Consider the following 7,151-nt stretch of genomic DNA (forward strand, 5'->3'; position numbering starts at 1 on the left):
CCCCCCCCCGTTCATTCCCCTCAAGCACTAGCTTCTCAGCCTACTGTCATTTTAGATTTCATGTAGTCCTCATTTTACTCCTTCCCTTCAGAATTTTTCAAACCAGTTGTTACACTTGCAAATAAAGTTTTGGTGAAAAAAACCCTGTCCCGACTTTTTGGTGGATTCTAAGCATAAAGCGTAGAAGCTCACATTGCAGACATGTGCAAGCCTCTACAACAGCCAGAAACCTCACTTCTGCCTCACTTAGACTGGCTCCCTCTATTTTATACAAGGAAAACAGACAGCAGAACAATGGACACCTAACGCTTGAAGGAAAAAGCGCAGGGAACTCTCCACTTTAAGAGGTGCTAACTATTATTTTAGATACTCTTATTTTCCACAGGTGTCCATTTGGACAAGACATACCAATCAGACCTTCAAACCCAGTGCAGATTTTATGTCTCTCTCTCTCTCTCTCTCTCTCTCTCTCTCTCTTTTTGCTGACCGAAGAAGAAGAAGAAAACTGTGATGAGTTCCATGTGCTGGAATAAACATAAAGGCCCTAACTGTTGCACAGCTAATGAAACAGGAATAATCTTTGTTTTAAGATGTGAAAGCTAATGGGGTTAATGGTTAGTCAATTTAGAAACAGGAAGCAGCATTTTATTTCAGAACAGATGTGTCTGACCTACAAACCCCTGCAAATCATTAAATCCTTTGGAGTGGTTCAAATTCCCTGAACAGAAATTTGTTTTCTTTTAAGAACAGTTGCTACTCATGAGTCCTGGTGTAAAGTGACTCCTTTGTGGTATGTTTGTGGGCTCCTTGGGACATTTATCATGAGATCATTCAAAATCAAGTACACTCAAATGATTATGTAAGTGTTTCCTCCACCTATAAGAATATTAATTTATTTCCACTGTAAGGCAGGCTATTATGGCAACTGACTTTTTTAAAAATTTGCATTCTTCTCTTTTGCCCTTCCATACACACCCATTTTGTTGTTTTTTGTGTTTTGTTTAAAGTTAAATGGGATGAAAATCTTCCTTTTTCTTCCTTATTGTTTATATCATAGGACAAAATGATTCAAAAATCATTTCAGAAAACCTTGGCCCTCCTGTGCTATGACGTTTAGTCTAAGAAAACATCCAATACAATGTTTTAAGGTTGGAACACATTGATCTAACATCTTTTGCTTGGTGCTGGAGTTGACCTATTTCTTTCATGTGGGACTTCACAGTTTAAAGCTCTGTTGAGTGTTGTTCCTAAACCTGAATGAAATGCAAGTTTTTTAAAAGGCAACTTTTTCTACAGGCCCTGTTGGGTTGAAATAGTTATTCGAGGAAAAACCAAGAAAGCAAACTTCTACTTCATATGAGCATGTCATTAAATACATGTTATTGGTAATTACAGATTTCAAATAAACTTGATTCAGTTATCATTTTACCCCTAAAAGAAATGATAAACAACCTAATGAAGGCCAGTTTACTATCAAAATAATGCATGGAGTGGGAAGAGGAGTAAATCAAGTAAAAGTTCAGGTAATCAGGTAAGCGTGGCACAAACTCTAAGTAACAACAATTGTGTTCACTATTTCAGTTTGTGATGCACCGATAAATAATAATTCTCTCCTCGGGTGGATCGTAAAATCCAGGATTGATATATTCTTTGATAAAAAAAATAAATCTCATAGAAATGGAGAAATTAAAGTTTTAAATAGTGGTAATGATACCTGGAAGGAGACACTGAATATACCAGGCATACAGAGGTGTTAGGCACACATATGCAGCAACTGCCAAATAGTCTTTAATTTAAAACCTTCACTGTGTTGGGGAATCATTAAGCCAATGAGGAAAACATGCAGTAAAGAAGTTAGAAACTTTGTTTCTTGTCTCCAGTCCTCAGAAGCCAGTTTGAGACAGAATTATCATGGTTCTTAATCAGTCCATGCCTCAGTATTTCCACTTATATTCATTTTACATATTTCCTTTAAGAGAGAGCAAATAAAATGTGAGGTAAAAGAAATTGAGAGGCAATTTCTCCAATAAGAGAGCAAGAAGTATGTATGGGAGTATGCATGTATTATTATTTGGCAGTATTTCAAAATGTGTTAAAGTTATTTTCTCATTAGAATTTGAAAAACATCAGATAATTCCACTTCCATTATTTTGTAGCTATTGTGGATAGAGGGGTGTGTGTATGTGTGTGTGTGTGTGTATTGGTGGTTGGGGGGATATACTTAATAAATCTGTCAAGCCGTGTGGCCACTCCAAGCAATAGATTTGACACCACATGAAATCCACATGAACTTCAGAGTTGTGTCAACTGATCATAGCTATTGTGGATAGAGGGGTGTGTGTATGTGTGTGTGTGTGTGTGTGTGTGTGTGTATTGGTGGTTGGGGGGATATACTTAATAAATCTGTCAAGCCGTGTGGCCACCCCAAGCAATAGATTTGACACCACATGAAATCCACATGAACTTCAGAGTTGTGTCAACTGATCCTTTGGTCCCACACCACCCAGGGGCATGGTGTTTGAGATGTAAACTACTTCATGGAATGTCAAAGGATTTAATCTACAAACATGACCTTTTGAGTAGTTCGGCAGTTAAAGCAGAGAATCCCTAAATCCCAAATATCAAGATGAATTCTTAAATATATGAATCATTTTTATATGAATGATTTCACTTCTAATGTTTTTTAAGTTCACATTCCACTTCCAGAGGAAGTTCTCTATGCCGTTTTTATGTGAGCTAAAGCAATACTGTACAATCTAGAAAAGTAAGTATTGATGTTCCCAGTCAAGAGAATGACCAGAGATATTGTCAGTTCCCATCTACACAGACACTAAGGTCTCCGGTATCAGCAGGGAGAGAGCACGAGCAGAAATTACTTGATTCTACTATATTTACACTCCTTCTTAAATTCTTTCACTAGAGAAATGAAGAAGCTTCACAATAAATTTTGTGTCAGTGCAATGAATAAACGTTCTCCAAAATCTAATGGTTCTGGTTGTTAAAATGATGTGGGGCATGTATCTGGTGAAAGTACTTAGAAATGTATTATAAACATTTCTGCCAACCCCTTTGTAAAACAAAGTTAGGAAAGGAAAGGCTGATTTTTAGAAAAATTTTAAGCGATGAAATACGTTTTTTCAGATATCGTAGTGCATCTTTTTTTCTGATTCACAATTGGTCTTCGGAATCTTTTCAGAATAATCTCTTTGTTTTATCTATTCCTGGCTTTCATCACATCAGTTTCAGAAAGCAGGAACATTCCAAACTAAACCTGTGAGCTGGGGTGAAAGGCCAAGGGTGTGAGGCTGCTCTTCCCTCGATTTCTAGACAATGTCCTTTACTGGGATTATTTTCTAATCTTCATTCTTTTTCAGTCCTACAGCTCTCTTCCCTTAGTTTCTAAACTTCTCTCCTCTCTATCCTGGTTTTTGTGTTGTTCTGTTGTTTTTGTATGACTGTATTTCTTAACTGTCTCTGAACACATACATCACGCCTTTCTAAAACTCCCTATTCCCAATCCTCCATTTACTACTTTGAAAAGAACAGCCCTGCATATACAATAGTCTCTCGTTTTAAAGCTCATATGGAGGTAATAATATGGGACTTTGCAGGTGCTTAAATTATCTAGGAAGTAAACAGATTAGCATCATCAAATTGCTAAGGGTTTTACTTGCACTTATCTGGACAAGATTTACCAAGTCATGCTAAATTTATGTAGTTCACAAAATCTCTAACAGGATCAGAGAATTGGCCTTGGATGGTGAGCTTTCAGAAACAAAACCCAAATTGTCCCACCTTACTGCTCTTAGACTAGATCCAAATGCCTCTGGCACTAAAGCCTGTATTAAAGACAACTTATGTGCTTTGATATCACGGATGGGATTCCAGAACCCTGGTTACACGTAGGGGAAGGCAGGAGACAACTCTCAAGAGATCACACCAAGGTTCTGGGTCACACTATGGAAGGTCCATGAACTTTGTCTGCGATTTTAAGTTTTATTCTAAATTTTGAGGAGTCAGTGAACAATTCTAAGCAAAAGACTGACTTGATCAAATATTGTTTTATAAAAATAAACATTCTAGCAATTTGGAAAACAGAATTACTGTGGTCAGGGAGGGGTGATTTTCAGGAAAAGTTTACCTCTGCGCTCACACTTGAAATACACACAAAATGCCTTGTTTGCATCATGATTATAGTAAGAATGACACTGCATGTGTAGATCAAAATGGGGAAAATGCAAAGCTTTATGACCTTGATTCTTTCAATACTTGAGCATATATCTTTCCATTTATTCAGTTCTTCATATGGCCTTCAATTATGTCTTATCATTCTGCACAAGGAAGTTCTGTGTATAGTTTATTAGGTTTATATTTAATTACCTATAGTACTTATTACTCTTGAGAATGGTACCTTTTTTTTTTTTTCCTTTTTGTCTTTTTCGTGTCTGGCAATGGATCGCAACCCTCAGTGTCGCGCCCGTACCAGACCGGGACCGGCAACGGGATCGCAACCCTCAGTGTTGCACACGCACCTCGCTCAGCCAGTGAGCGGCCAGTCTGTATGTGGGATCCGAACCCTCGGCGGGAGCGCCACCGCGCTCCGAAGCGGCACACTGTAGCAGTGCGCCACCGGGCCGGCCCCCGAGAATGGTACCTTTTAAATCATGTTTTATAATAAAGTATTACTCATGTATACGCTCAATTATTACATATTGATATTGGATCAAAATCAATCTCTTGAAAATCTCTTATTTATCTTGTTTGAATAAATTTTTATGTGTATACAGTATTTGAGGGTTACAACATGATGTCATGGGATACATATCAATGGTAAAATCATTACTTCAGTGAAGTACGTTAACGTATCTGTCATCTCACATAGTTACTTTTTTTATGACAGAGCAACTAAAATCTATTTATTTAACAAAATCCTTAATATAAGACAATTTTATTAACTTTAATTCCTACGTTGTACATGAGATCTCTCGACTTCTTCATCCTGCCATTGGTTGGCTAGCTCATTTGGTTGGACTGTGGTGCTGATAACATCAAGGTTCAGGGTTCTATCCCTGTATGGGGCAACTACCAAAAATAGAGGAGGGGAAAAAGCCATTCTATTTACCTGCTAATTTGTATCGTTTGGCCTGTATCTCCCCATTCCTCCCCCACCTACCCACTCCCTGTGGCAACCACTGTTTCATTCTCTATGTTTGTGTATTGAACTCTTAAAAAAAACAAAACATGTTTCTTCTGGTTTGGCCTGTATCTCCCCATTCCTCCCCCACCTACCCACTCCCTGTGGCAACGACTGTTTCATTCTCTATGTTTGTGTATTGAACTCTTAAAAAAAACAAAACATGTTTCTTCTGCCTGTAACTATCCCTGTTAGATATTCATGTTGCCTGCTGGTTTGTTTCATTATTTGCAACACTTACCCCATTTTAAAATTTATTTTTCTATTCTTATTGCACTGCTTTGGGCTTCCACAGAGATATTATATCATTGTTGTTATTACTGCCATCCTTGTATTAATTCTGAAACTAAAATAATATTTCACCATTAAGTAAAAGTGTGTCCTGGAAGTTTTTGACTCATTCTCTTAATTAGTTTAAGAATATTATCTACTATTTCTAGTTTGCTAAGAGAGTTTGCTTTAAATATGCTTGAATATTTTCAAAATCTTTTTCTGAACTATGGCATAATTCTATGTTTCTTTTCTTGGTAATGTGGTAAATTTAATTAATATTCAAATATTAAACCATCCTCCTGGTAAGACGTTCTTCTCTGGTAAAAATCTGTCATATCCTGGTATGTATAATTTGTACATTTTGTAGCAGTCTGTTTAGCAATATGTTATTTATGATTTTTACATTTAGGTTTATAAGAGAAAATGGCTTATTTTCTTTTACTTACTGCCCTCATCTGGAATTTATACCAACCTCATAAAATAATTTGGGGAGTGTTCCTTGTTTTCCTATTTTCTGGAAGAATTTGACAGAGACAGAAATTATCTGTTTCAAGAATGGTGGAGCTTGGACTGCAAAACTCACTGGCCTGGTGTTCTTAAATGTGCATTATGATTGGGGTAGATTTTAATTTGACCAATAAAATTATCACAGGTTTATTAATATTTCCCTTTTTTTCCTTAATTAAGTTTGATAAGATGTATTCTGTGGAAAATTGACCAATTTCATATAAATTTTTTAATTAAATTTTTAATTTTCTTATTGTTTCTTAATTTCTGTTGTATTTCTTCTCTTGTTCCCATTACATTTCTAACTTGGTGGATTTGTATCTTTATTATTTATCTTGAGCAGTACTACCAGAGTTGTTTTCAATCAGTTTAGCCTTTTTAAAGACATAGATTTCAACTTTGTTCATCCTCCTCTCCATTGTATGAGGGTACTTCAAAAACTTCATGGAAAGATTCATATTATGTTTTAATTTTATTTTCCCATGAACTTTTTAAAGTACTTGTGTATATTTTTTCTTTTTAATATTTATTGATTTTTGCTTTTATCTTTATTATTTCAGTTTGACTCTTTTCTTAGATATACTCTGTGGCTTTGGTTTTCGTTTTCTTAGACTCTGCGGCTTTGAATTGGATGCTTATTAGCTTCTTAATTTTCTCATTCTGCTTTTATAATACAAGCATATATGTCCAAAATGTTTTCTCAAGACACCAATTCAGCTCTAGCCAATAATTTTGCAATATAGCATTTTTCACTTTTATTCTATCCTAAATTAAAATTTTTTCATTATTATTTCTTTGAAATGTATTTTTGAATGTCTACAAAATGTAGAATTTTAAGTTATCTTTTTGATAATAATTTCTTGATTTGTAACTCAATTGTCTATGGTTAAAGAGCATGATCCATATAATATTGAATCTTTGAAATTTGTTTTAGAGTTTAACATATGAATTTTTTGTAAATGTTCAATGTATACTTAAAAAATGAGTATTTTCAATTATTTAATAAAGATATCTGTATGTAATTTGATCACACTTGTTTATTTTTCAAATCATCTTTACCCTTGATAATAATTGTTTTGCATGCTTGATAAAAATTACTATATAAATTTCTGTATAAATTACTGTATAAATTTCTCCTTATAATAACTTCAAGTTTTGATTTATAAATGTTGAGATT

This window comes from Galeopterus variegatus, unplaced genomic scaffold, assembly GCF_000696425.1.
Source record: "Galeopterus variegatus unplaced genomic scaffold, G_variegatus-3.0.2 Scaffold10404, whole genome shotgun sequence".
Taxonomy (NCBI): Eukaryota; Metazoa; Chordata; class Mammalia; order Dermoptera; family Cynocephalidae; genus Galeopterus; species Galeopterus variegatus.